A 14099-nucleotide genomic window follows, 5' to 3' on the forward strand; every position below is an offset into this window, starting at 1 on the left:
ACAGATCGACGTCAGAGATACAGGTCTATAGTTTTGAGCATCTGCTGGACGACCCTTCTTGAAGACTGGGACTACCTGTGCTCTTTTCCAATCATTTGGAACCTTCCGTTCCTCTAGAGACTTGCGGTACACGGCTGTTAGAAGGGGGGCAAGTTCTTTCGCGTACTCTGTGTAGAATCGAATTGGTATCCCGTCAGGTCCAGTGAACTTACCTCTGTTGAGTGATTCCACTTGCTTTTCTATTCCTTGGACACTTATTTCGATGTCAGCTATTTTTTCGTTTGTGCGAGGATATAGAGAAGGAACTGCAGTGCGGTCTTCCTCTGTGAAACAGCTTTGGAAAAAGGTGTTTAGTATTTCAGCTTTACGCGTGTCATTCTCTGTTTCAATGCCATCGTCATCCCGGAGTGTCTGGATATGCTGTTTCGAGCCACTTACTGATTTAACGTAAGCCCAGAAGTTCCTAAGATTTTCTGTCGGTACATAGAATTTTACTTTCGAATTCACTGAACGCTTCACGCATAGCCCTCCTTACGCTTATTTTGACATCGCTTAGCTTCTGTTTGCCTGAGAGGTTTTGGCTGCGTTTAAACTTGCTTTCGAAGTAGTTTCCTAACTTTGTTGTTGAACCACGGTGGGTTTTTCCCGTCCGTCACAGTTTTACTCGGCACGTACCTGTCTAAAACGCATTTTACGATTGCCTTGAACTTTTTCCATAAACACTCAACATTGTCAGTGTCGGAACAGAAATTTTCGTTTTGATCTGTTAAGTAGTCTGAAATCTGCCTTCTATTACTCTTGCTAAACAGATAAACCTTCCTCCCTTTTTTTATATTACTATTAACTTCCATATTCAGGGATGCTGCAACGGCCTTATGATCACTGATTCCCTGTTCTACACTTACAGAGTCGAAAAGTTCGGGTCTGTTTGTTATCAGTAGGTCCAAGATGTTATCTCCGCGAGTCGGTTCTCTGTTTAATTGCTCGAGGTAATTTTCGGATAGTGCACTCAGTATAATGTCACTCGATGCTCTGTCCCTACCATCCGTCCTAAACATCTGAGTGTCCCAGTCCATATCTGATATAAATAGAAATCTCCACCTAAGACTATAACATGCTGAGAAAATTTATGTGAAATGTATTCCAAATTTTCTCTCAGTTGTTCTGCCACTAATGCTGCTGAGTCGGGAGGTCGGTAAAAGGAGCCAATTATTAACCTAGCTCGGTTGTTGAGTGTAATCTCCACCCATAATAATTCACAGGAACTATCCACTTCTACTTCACTACAGGATAAACTACTATTAACAACGACAAACACGCCCCCACCGGTTGCATGCGATCTATCCTTTCTAAACACCGTCTGTGCCTTTGTAAAAATTTCGGCAGAATTTATCTCTGGCTTCAGCCAGCTTTTTTGTACCTATAACGATTTCAGCTTCGGTGCTTTCTATCAGCGCTTGAAGTTCCAGTACTTTACCAATGCATCTTCGACAGTTTGCAATTACAATACCGATTGCTGCTTGGTCCCCGCATGACCTGACTTTGCCCCGCACCCTTTGAGGCTGTTACCCTTTCTGTACTTGCCCGAGGCCATCTAACCTAAAAAACCGCCCAGTCCACGCCACACAACCCCTGCTACCCGTGTAGCCGCTTGCTGCGTGTAGTGGCCTCCTGACCTATCCAGCGGAACCCGAAACCCCACCACCCTATGGCGCAAGTCGAGGAATCTGCAGCCCACACGGTCGCAGAACCGTCTCAGCCTCTGATTCAGACACTCCACTCAGCTCTGTACTAAAGGTCCGCAGTCAGTCCTGTCGACGATGCTGCAGATGGTGAGCTCTGCTTTCATCCCGCTAGCTAGACTGGCAGTCTTCACCAAATCAAATAGCCGCCGGAAGCCAGAGAGGATTTCCTCCGATCCATAGCGACACACATCGTTGGTGCCGACATGAGCGACCACCTGCAGATGGGTGCACCCTGTATCCTTCATGGCATCCGGAAGGACCCTTTCTACATCTGGAATGACTCCCCCCGGTATGCATATTGAGTGCACATTGGTTTTCTTCCCCTCTCTTGCTGCCATTTCCCTAAGGGGCCCCATTACGCGCCTGACGTTGGAGCACCCAACTACCAGTAAGCCCACACTCTGCGACCGCCCGGATCTTGCAGACTGAGGGGCAACCTCTGGAACAGGACAAGCAGCCATGTCAGGCCGAAGATCAGTATCAGCCTGAGACAGAGCCTGAAACCGGTTCGTCAGACAAACTGGAGAGGCCTTCTGTTCAGCCCTCCGGAATGTCTTTCGCCCCCTGCCACCCCTCGAGACGACCTCCCACTCTACCACAGGTGAAGGATCAGCCTCAATGTGGCCAGTATTCCGGGCAACCACAGTCGTAGTCCGATCGGGGGATGCGTGGGACGAGCTGGCCGTCCCCGACAAACCCCCATCCGGACCCCCACAGTGATGCCCATTGGCAACAGCCTCAAGCTGTGTGACCGAAGCCAACACTGCCTGAAGCTGGGAGCGAAGGGATGCAAACTCAGCCTGCATCCGAACACAGCAGTTACAGTCCCTATCCATGCTAAAAACTGTTGTGCAAAGAACGTCTGAACTAGTCTACAGAGAGCACAAACAAATCGACAGAAAATTTAAACGGTTATTTACATGCAAGATTGCCTAGTAAATGCAGTAATACTGCTACTTGCGCACTGCTGACACACTGCTCGGCGGCGGAAGGTGACTACGCGATTTTACACTATTCAGGTACTAAAACGCGATGCTACAACTCTCAAATACCATAATACGTCCGAAATTTATGAATTAAACAATGAAAGTACCAAAAACACGCAAAGAAATTAAGAATTAAACTCTGTAACAAATAAGTGAGCTAGGAGTACACGACTTTCTGCTGGCAGCTGCTTATCCAGCGGTGGCAGGGAGCACACTCCAGTGGACATCGCTATCATTAGAGGTGGAATACGAGATAGAGGGCGAAGAGTTAGGTGGCCATTATCTCTTTAAGCCGTAAGTTTCCAAAGTGAATGGAATGAGTTTCTTTCCAAACCAGACACACATTGCATACCGTCCACATTTGCACTGTTGTGCAGAAAAGAAATTGTTCAAATGGCTCTGAGCACTTTGGGACTTAACATCTGAGGTCATCAGTTCCCTAGACTTAGCACTACTTAAACCTAACTAACCTAAGGACATCAGACACATCCATGCCCGAGGCAGGATTCGAACTTGCGACCGTAGCAGCAGCGCGGTTCCGGACTGAAGCGCCTAGAACCGTTCGGCTACAGCGGCTGGCTATTGTGCAGATATATTCAGTAGACTACAGATACAAATTACGAGGTTAAGATATATAATTATATGTAACTACTCTGTGACAGGTTTCATGGATGCTGCAACTTGTTTACTTTGTGGTCAGTTGCACAGCACCTCTACAAACAGTCACTGTTTACTTTGGCCGACCGTTAAGGCACTTGCTGTTGTGACAGCGACGTGAAAACATTCTCGCTGGTATTCATAAACAGCTACGAAAAATTACTTGCGAAATGCACTGCTAGGAAACGTAATAATAAGCAGTTCTCAACACCGGGCATTCAGTTCAGTAAGTATCTGTAACATAAGTTTGTACAGGACGTCTACAAAACTTATAAATAAGTTACTTGATCCACTCATAGCGTACTCATTCACAGCGTAGTCGAGATGGGATTTGGGAGGGGGTGGGCAGCGGGGGGGGGGGGGGGGGGGGGAGGCGGAGTGGGGTGGGATGAGCAGCGTATAAGAAAGTAGACTATTTACCCATAAGCAAAAACACCTGCAGCTGACAATGAATTGCTTTGCACTAATATTAAATGTATTTAACTTGACAGCACTATTCCCTTAAGATGGGCTTGTGATCTACGTTTATTGGTACGTATTTCGGGGCCCATGCCTGTAAACAAGTGAACTGAGAAGTCCATGACTTTGGTGGACACACTCATCCCTTAAATCTTTCTGTCAGTTCGTTCTTCTGGCGGTGCAGTTTTCACTTCTCTTCACAATTTAAAACTTTTTCTTTGTCGTGTTGCCAGTAGCCAAATTAAATGTTAATTTCGACCTAATGTGTTCTTTTGTTTAGCAGGTATCATGTAATGAGCTATGGAGGAAACTTAAGGGCTCACAGACTGAGGACGACAACAACACTCCCCAGGTAATACAAAGGGCACAGAAAAGAATATGGATAAGATCAACTGAAGAATAATGAACGATAGTAACGGATATTCTCATGATTATTAGTAGAGCAAATGAATCATATCATACGCTATAGAAGTGTGGTGTACTGGCTAAGAAAAAGAGTCAAGGAGAACATTTAGGGCATTGTAGGAGAATATGCAGATATCATGTTGCAAATGGTAAATACGTCATTAAGACAGTGCCAAAAAGCCTGCGAAAGCAGTACTAATGGAATACGAGTTTACGAAATATTTAATCATCTTAAGGGACTGTTACTAATTGTCCATAATCACAAGTCAATGGGCTTGATACACATTATACGTGGACAATCTCCATATCCCACACCCCTGAAGGGGATAAATAGAACGGGTGCTGACGTATATGTTTTGGACCGACGGAACCTCCTGATCACGTCGCTATCGAGTGGGAACTACAGAGTGGCTAAAATAAAACTCGTCCAACAAATATTTATAAGACAGGCGCTTAAATGACCCCTGTTGACTCATTAAGTGACAGAAGCTCAACTCGGCTGTTACTTGGCGTGGCCTTCCAACTTCAGGCTTAGTTACCTCTCCACCATGAGGCTGGTCCACACCCGCAGCTCGCAGTGCTCATGTACACTGCCAGCGCCTGCTACCCATTGGAATTTTTGATGCTCCATCTTATAACCATCCAAGTTACTCGTCTCTTGCAATTCGAACGCCCATCTGAACGTTGGGAGATCGTGTGTTTTTAACGAACCATTGTTAAATCGGTTATACAGGACGTGCAAAAATTTAACAGGGCATAGAGGATGCCCCACTGAACGATTTGAAATATGAAATCTCGAGTCAAAGAAGTCAGCTTAAGGAGATAATAGGAATAAAATCACATTAATGTGTACTTTTTTATTTACATTCATTCAGTTGACTGCAAGTAACATCACTGACAAAATGAAAATACCATTTGTACTGTACCTTACAAAATGTGCTGAGACTGACGACCTTCAACCTCAATGCAATCATGACCTCGGCGAACAAGATTCTAACGCATTCTGACGAATATTCCTAGTAACTTTTGAATAACATCAGAGGCAGCTGCAATTCTGGCAAGTAATTCCATCTCCGTATCCACTGGGGTCTCACACACGAGTGACTCTAGATATTCCCATAGGAAATAATCAAGGGTATCCAGATCAGGTGACCTCGCCGGCCGTGGAAGAGGACCTCCCCTTGCAATCCAGCGACCAGGAAATACAACACTGGGATGGTTGCGGATATCCACATTGAAGTGAGACGGTGCACCGTCATGTAGTATCCATATCCTCTCGCGAACAGCCAAGAGTACGTTCCCCAACAACGCATGAATCTCAAATAAAGGTGGCCATTTTGACGGCCGGATAGAGGATATGGCCCAATGAGATTGTCGCGTCCAGTGCCGGCCAAGAATGTGCATATAAATAAACAGCACAGTACGTGTGAACTTGTACACATGTTACTTGCAAATAAGCTGGAAAAAGTGGTAGACAGGTTTACTTCCACAGCTCCTGAAACTGGTTTCTCCAACCCCAGGTTCCCACCCTCAAATTGCTCAGTGGAGCATTCTGTATGTCCTGTTACATTTTTGCACGCTCTTACGGAAACGCGCTGTATTTATAATCATCGTGAAACCGGTTGTGTATGATCTTGTAGTAAAATAACTACTAGCAGCTAATGCGGTTGCCAAAAGCTTTTTAGAAGATCTTAATAGTTCTTTAAGAACTTTGTAATATCTCTATCGTTTTTATCTAATCTGTGAATGTCCACGCCGTAAAATCATACATTCGTAATGCGTTCAAGCACCAGAATACATTGCTTCAGTTGAGGAAAGGCTGGAACAAAGTCCGACGAAATCTCATCGCCGTTTCTCTATACAGTTTGGAACAAAGAGTTAGTCATGTAAAAACATTCAAAAAAATTATCTCTATTATTACAAATTTGTTGCTGTGCACGAGTTAAAAGCGTCCAGACGAACTCAGGTGATTTCTGAGAGGAGTGGAATGTGAATTTTTGGATCCTCAGTTTTCAGTTCTTCAGATGAGGCCCGTCAGGTTTATGTGAACTCACAGAACATGCGCCATTATACTTCAGCAAATCCCTGTTAGTAGTTTGAAGGCCCGTTTCGTAATGACGGGACTGGTGGTTGGTATGCAAATCAGGTGTCCGCATCGTAACACAATCTTTGAGCCAAAGTTTTAATGCTGACGGTTAAGTCGAGATATTGTTGATTCCCTATGTGGATCAACTCACAGAAAACAAACAGCAGCACTCATATTCTCAGCCATACAGAGATACAGCACACGCCATCTCGACAGCCTTGTCAGTGTGGTGAGGAGAGGACAGTCAGCAGAGGAAGGATAATCTCCCGGATGCTCACTCCCCGCGATTTTTAACTATGGGGCAAACTGAAGTGTCAGTCCGGCGTGAGGTCGTATGAGCTTAACATTAAACATTAAAACAAACAGAAGTTAAAGGTGTAAAATTAATAATTGAGCCCATGAAACGAATATCCTGATAATACTTTAAATTATGAATTATTGAACCTGCACACATAAATAATAATGCCTTAAACAAAGCGTGAGCCAATAAATGAAAGAATGCGAGCTTTGGATAACCTATAGCCAAAATTCTTATTATTAAACCAAGTTGTCTTAAAGTAGAAAGAGCAATAATCTTCTTTAAAGCAAATTCAAAATTTGCACGCAATACAGCGATAAATACATCTACATCTACATCTACATCTACATTGATACTCCGCAAGCCACCCAACGGTGTGTGGCGGAGGGCACTTTACGTGCCACTGTCATTACCTCCCTTTCCTGTTCCAGTCGCGTATGGTTCGCGGGAAGAACGACTGTCTGAAAGCCTCCGTGCGCGCTCTAATCTCTCTAATTTTACATTCGTGATCTCCTCGGGAAGTATAAGTAGGGGGAAGCAACATATTCGATACCTCATCCAGAAACGCACCCTCTCGAAACCTGGCGAGCAAGCTACACCGCGATGCAGAGCGCCTCTCTTGCAGAGTCTGCCACTTGAGTTTATTAAACATCTCCGTAACGCTATCACGGTTACCAGATAACCCAGTGACGAACACGCCGCTCTTCTTTGGATCTTCTCTATCTCCTCCGTCAACCCGACCTGGTACGGATCCCACACTGATGAGCAATACTCAAGTATAGGTCGAACGAGTGTTTTGTAAGCCACCTCCTTTGTTGATGGACTACATTTTCTAAGGACTCTCCCAATGAATCTCAACCTGGTACCCGCCTTACCAACAATTAATTTTATATGATGATTCCACTTCAAATCGTTCCGCACGCACACTCCCAGATATTTTATAGAAGTAACTGCTACCAATGTTTGTTCCGCTATCATATAATCATACAATAAAGGATCCTTCTTTCTATGTATTCGCAATACATTACATTTGTCTATGTTAAGGGTCAGTTGCCGCTCCCTGCACCAAGTGCCTATCCGCTGCAGATCTTCCTGCATTTCGCTACAATTTTCTAATGCAGCAACTTCTCTGTATACTACAGCATCATCCGCGAAAAGCCGCATGGAACTTCCGACACTATCTACTAAGTCATACATCCAATTAAAAGTAAAAATCAACCACAATTATAAGTATCTAATAATGGTCTAAAACGAATCAATAAATAAATCGCAGCAGTAACAAGAGCAGAAGAATGAACTAGAGCAGGTACAGGAGTAGGAGCAGCCATAGCAGCAGGGAGTCAAGAAGAAAAGGGAATTTGAGCTCTCTTAGTTATAGCTGCCAAAACAATTAATACAGTAATAAGCTTTATTTCAAAAGAATTAGAAATGAAATCATAATATTAAATATAATTTCAACCACCAAAATTTAACATTCAAGGAATAGAAATTAAAATAGCAACATCACCAATACGATTAGAAAGAGCAGTTAATATACCAGCACTGTAGGATTTTACATTTTGATAATAAGTAACTAAACAATAAGAAACCAAACCTAAACCATCCCATCCAACAAAACGGGCGGAAGCTCGTAGTTTCTCAGTCGCGGCCAGCTCGGTGCGGGCCCGCCCACCGCCAGCGTACAGTAAGGCACGGAGTCTCACACCAGGGCGTATCGCTTCTTGTTCGGGCGCGTCGGTGACAGGCTTCACATGGGGCAGTGATGCGTCATGCATATCCTCTCCTTACAAAGTGGCTCTTTCTGCCTTCCCGTGGTGACATATGTCGAGCTGCGCATTTCCCGGGCCGGACTGGATGTTGCCTTGCGTCAGAAGGGAGAGCTGCCAACCAACCCGATGAGAAATCGAAGGGTGAGTGGCACATGGGAAGCTGTGTCCAGGGATCGCAGATCTGTCACTTGGGGGGAGGGCTGAGCAGGCTGCTAGGCCGGGGGGCCACACACAGAACATCAGGTGCTCTGCAAACCGGCGACCTCATTTGTCTGCGTGACATCTCTTCGGGAGTCGACAACGATGCTTCGCCGCTCCCGGGGCGTGTTCTGCGAAACCTAGGGGGAGGTGACATCGCCTCAGGTTAGCTGGGTACAGACCGCTGAACGACTGGGTGACCGGCCCACCATCTGACTAGGAGTGGGTCCTTGGCCGAGAGGTGGAAGCTCGGGCTAGGGCTAGTAGACAGCTAAGGATGAAGGGTGCATCCACCTCTCCGGAGTACGGGGTGTACTTGCCGAGGAGTGCTGAGTGAAATCGTCGATGACGGGGCCGTCGAGGGGGACCAGTATGTTGGCGACGGCGTGGTGAACCCGGCAGCTCAGGAGTGCCCTTGGCCTAGGGACGAGGTCGGTGGGCGAGCTGCATCAGTCCCCCCCCCCCCCCCTCCTCCCATGCCAGAGGAGCAGGCCCAGGGCAAGAGATGTGCTCCCAACTTACCAGTATGTTGGCGACGGCGTGCTGAACCCGGCAGCTCAGGAGCGCCCTTGGCCTAGGGACGAGGTCGGTGGGCGAGCTGCATCAGTCCCCTCCCCCCCCCCCCCCCCCCCCCCCTCCTCCCATGCCAGAGGAGCAGGCCCAGGGCAAGAGACGTGCTCCCAACTTTTTCACTTGTCTATAAACCATCATGGCAGACCAAAAGATTGACTCGAGTCCGTCTTTGAGGGCTTCTATGCTGACTATTCCTACCTTAGGAGAGGGCCTGGGACAGACTGCAGAAACCGTACTAGAGACACCAGAATCGGCCAGATACTCGATTCGAAAGTAAAAAATTGTAAAATCAGCCCGGCAGCAGTCCTAGCAATTAAGAATGAACTCCCCGCCTGGGCTGTCGCGAGTGCGAAGCTGGAGGGGTGGAGGCATTGGAGACAGAAAATGAGCGGCTGGGCAAGCAACCGGTAAGAACGTGGGCTGGAGTGGCCGCACAAGCAGCCCCCAAGCCCCAAACAACTAAAGAAGCAACTGCTGAGGTATCGCAAAGACCGGATACGGCGGTCTTCTTGAGACTCTCCCCGGTCAGGACATGGAAAAGGTGCAGGAGATCTTTACGACTACAGTGAATCCTGCAAAAGATAGAATCAGAATAAACAAAGTAAAGGCAACAAAAAATGTTGTCATCGCGGATGTCGCCACGGAAGAAGAGAGAAACAAAATTCGAAGTAATCAAAAACTAAAGAAAGCAGTAAAGTATAAGCCGCTTAAGAAGCTGAATCCTCTGGCGATTTTACATGATGTACCAGTTCTTTTACGAGAAAGCGATATATACGAAACAATATGCCATCAAAATATTGGCGAAATAATCATAGAAACCTTTAAAAATGATTTCAAGTTGCGTTTCAAAACCGGGACTCGGAAACGGGGTGTTCTACATCACGTTGCCGAGGTGTCTGGGAGAATGTGGCGCAGACTTATGACCGTGGGCGAAATCTATATGTGCTTTCATGCCATAAATGTGACGGATTACCTGGTACTTCCCCGAAGCCACAATTGTGGCGATCTAGATCACATACGCAAGCATTGCGAACGAAAGCCAGTTTGCTCCAGCTGTAGGGCCGAAGATTATGTCAGAAAAAACTGCGGCAGAACTGGAGTATGCATCCCCTGCACGTGAAGAGGGACGAAAACCTGCAACACTACCGGAAGGAGCTGCTCTAGCTACAGGATGTTAGAGCAGAGGCTTGTCGGCAGAAATGATTATGGCTGAGGCTATAGCTGTACACAGGAAGCCCAAGAGGAAGTCCCCGAGCAAAAGGAGGAGGGACACAGTGAGGGCCAGTAGATTTAGAGAATTTCACAAAAAGCTCATTAGGTCTCAAACTCAGAAAGTGGTGATGAAGGACGTATGCATTCAAACTGACCCCTGTGGTCAGAAAGATGCTATCTCCTCTAAGCTGGGGACACAGGTCGTCAGAAGATCGGAAAAGACCACGAGGGCACCCTGCAATAGGGCGTCGACTGGTGATGAGGCAGAATGAAATGGGTTCAAGAGAGCGAATGCAGGTTAATTTTGTGAGCAGCACAAGTGCGTCAATATACCCTCCTTCACAGAGAGGTTTGGGGATGGACCCTGTTAGGGTACACCCAAACCTGGAATATGCGTGGAGGAGTCGGCCGTACTCACTACAACTTTGAGGCATGTGGTGTGTGTCGGCCACAAGTATGGTAGAGGCGTCGCCTTCTCGGTAATGGAGGCTGTGGACAGGAAACAGCTCAAGACAATGAATCTCCCCAACTGACTTCGGAGTCCTGCGAGGCTTAGTTAAAAAGATATTTGAAAGCAGGAACTAAAAGTTCGACAGGGATGAGCTATATAACAAATATGTCCTAACAAATGGAAGGACAGCACATGATTGAAGGAAAAATTGGCCGGAATCTCATATTCGTACATACTTCCCATGACCGCTAAGTTAAATATGGGGCAGATAAATGCGCACAACAGTAAATTAGTAAGACAGGAACTTCGAAGAGTAGTGGAGGAGAAGAGTCTGGACGTGCTCTGTCTGCAGGAGCCGTACTCCCAAGCTGAGCGGATCCCTTCTACAGCAGCAAATTGGCAAGTGATTCGCAGTGAAGTGGAGCCAAGAGATGCAATTGTAGTCACAAATAGGGCGCCAAGAGTTACGGTCCTGTCACAGTTTTCCGATGACTACTGCAGCGTCCTGGAACTACAGTTCAAATGTGTGTGAAATCTTATGGGACTTAACTGCTAAGGTCATCAGTCCCCAAGCTTACACACTACTTAACCTAAATTATCCTATGGACAAACACACACACCCATGCCTGAGGGAGGACTCGAACCTCCGCCGGGACCAGCCGCACAGTCCCGGACTGCAGCGCCCTAGACCGCTCGGCTAGTCCCGCACGGCAGGAACTACAGTTTCCTGTTGGAGTTATACCTCGTCAACGTGTACCTCCAGTATGGCAGAGAAATTAATGAGTTCTTAGATAAACTGATTCAAGTAGCCACGACGTTGCGGGGGCTTAGATTTGTGATGACAGTGGACATAATTGGGACGAAAGAGGAAAAAAGCAGAGGAAACAATCAAGATTGGTGGAGGGGCGAGGGTACAAATATTGACGCTACAGTGTCAAACCTTGTAAAGGATTGAATTGTCTGGGATAACATTACTACCAGTGACCGCAACTTAATAAATTTCTCATTGAGTGATAGGGATTGCCACTTGGACATGGGGTGGGAGATACAACTTAACTACAACATGGCTTATTGGGACCGCTTAGCGAGGGAGTGCGAACGAAAAAAAATTGTGGTAAGGTCTTATGGTACCGAACTACTAAGGTCATCGGTCCCTAAGCTTACACACTACTTAATCTAACTTAGACTAACTTACGCTAAGGACAACACACACACCCATGCCCGAGGGAGGACTCAAACCTTCGACGGGGGGAGTCACCCGGAGTGCGACGCGTACCGATTTTGCCGGAAGGAGACGAAAATGTAGAGGAGTACGCCGATGAACTGGTGAAATCAGTTACCAGGGCGGCGAAGGCAGCCGAACTAACCAGGAGGAGAGCCATTGCGGCTGCTCCATCCCCATGGTCAGCCGAACTAGGGCAGATGCACCAGTCTGTCAGGAGGGCGAGGAGGCACTACCAGCAGAGTGTCGTCTGGGAGGTTGCATGTTTACCGCGAAGTGAAAGAACAATTTCAAAAGGAGACATGAGCAGTCAGTTTCAGGAGCTGGCAGAGGTACGTACAAAGCCAATTACCTACTGGTCCATGGGGCGTCCCGTACAAGTTGGTACCGGAGAAAATAAGATCGCCAATGGTGTTGTCCACCGTCTGGGATGGGGGCCGGATGACGGAAACTTGGTGGGAGATCGCCGAGGTCCTCCTCCGGGTCCTGTTGCCTGATGACAGAGAAGAGGATGACTCAAATGAGCAAAGACAAATTAGGATGGAGAACCAACAAGATTATGAGAATAACACCTTGGTCTATCCCTTCTCCGAAGAGGAAGTCGCCGCCCAAAGGGCAAAGCTCCTGGCCCCGACAGTATTACAGCGGAAGTTGTGCATTTCCTCGCCCCCCCCCCCCCCTCCCACAGCTGGTGGCGCCTCTCGCTAAGTTGTACAATGAGTGTTTAAGGCTCAGGTAATTCCCCTCCATCTGGAAAAAAGCGAATGTTGTGATAATCAAGAAAGGTCCGGATAATGAGCCAAAGAAGCTAAATCATATAGGCCCATCTGCTTGCTGGACCTGCCGGGGAAGTTTTTGAGAGGCTGGTGACAGAAAGACTGACAGCACACCGCGTACTGTGCGTGATGAATGACAGACAGTTCGGCTTTCGGTCGCGGCGATTGGGGTCTGACGCAATAGCCCTGGCGGCGGAAGTCTGTGACTCAGCCCCGCACAAGTACATAGTCGGCGCCTGTGACAACCTGTGGTAGCCTTCGCTCTTCTCCTGCTTGCAGGAGAAAGTTATACGGCCGTCTTAGGAGATACTGTGAAGAAAGAGAGGTCTGGCTATCGTCTCCTAGCGAGAAAATCAGTAAAATAATAACAAAGGGGTGTCCACAGGGCTCTGTCATGGGGCCAATCTTCTGGGATGTTAATATGGAACCTCTTCTGGACAGCTTGAAGAGCAGTGATGATGTGCTAAAGGTCGTAGCCTAGGCAGACGACCTCCTCCTGCTGGTTGGCGGTCGCAGCCGCGAAAACGTAGAGCCAAAAGTGAAAAGGGCCATGTCTGTCTTGACTGCATGATACCGTAGAGCGAAAATGACAATAGCACCCACCAAGTTTACTTACTTATTATTAAAAGAACAGCTTATTAGAAACCCCACAGTTAGAATAGACGGCTGGCAAGTTCTTTGGCGCCGCGAGGACTGATATTTGGGTGTCGTCGTTGATGAAAGGTGGAACTACGCAACACGTATTGATACTGTAATACAGATGTCGCTTAACACACTCAACAATTTAATTAGAATCAGCCACAAACGTTTCCAGCTGCCACCGGACCTAATAAAGCTTTACCACAACAGTGTCTTAACTTCCATTGTAGGATATGGGTCAGGAATCTGGAGGCACAGGCTCACCGTAAGAACGGTGCTACGAAATATGCTTCTGCACTTAGTGGGGTCACATGGAACAACTCCTGGGGTGGCATTGTTAGTATTAATGGGGCTGTGTCCCCTTATATAAAGATCAGAGAGCAGGTAGCCTGCTATTGGGTAAAGAAAGAAAAAGGGAAAAAATAGTTCAAATAATGGGAGCTTATGGTGGGGATAAAGGCAGAATCAAAAGAAAAGGGGTGGAATTATGGTAGGAGCAGTGGGATGGTGATAAAACAGAGCGGAGAACATACGAGCTGCTGCCAAATATCAAGGAGCATCTTCAGCTCAGGTACTTAAATCCAACGAGGGGACTGCTGCACTTTCTTACTGCACATGGACAA

This window comes from Schistocerca americana, chromosome 5 (assembly GCF_021461395.2).
Source record: "Schistocerca americana isolate TAMUIC-IGC-003095 chromosome 5, iqSchAmer2.1, whole genome shotgun sequence".
Lineage (NCBI taxonomy): Eukaryota > Metazoa > Arthropoda > Insecta > Orthoptera > Acrididae > Schistocerca > Schistocerca americana.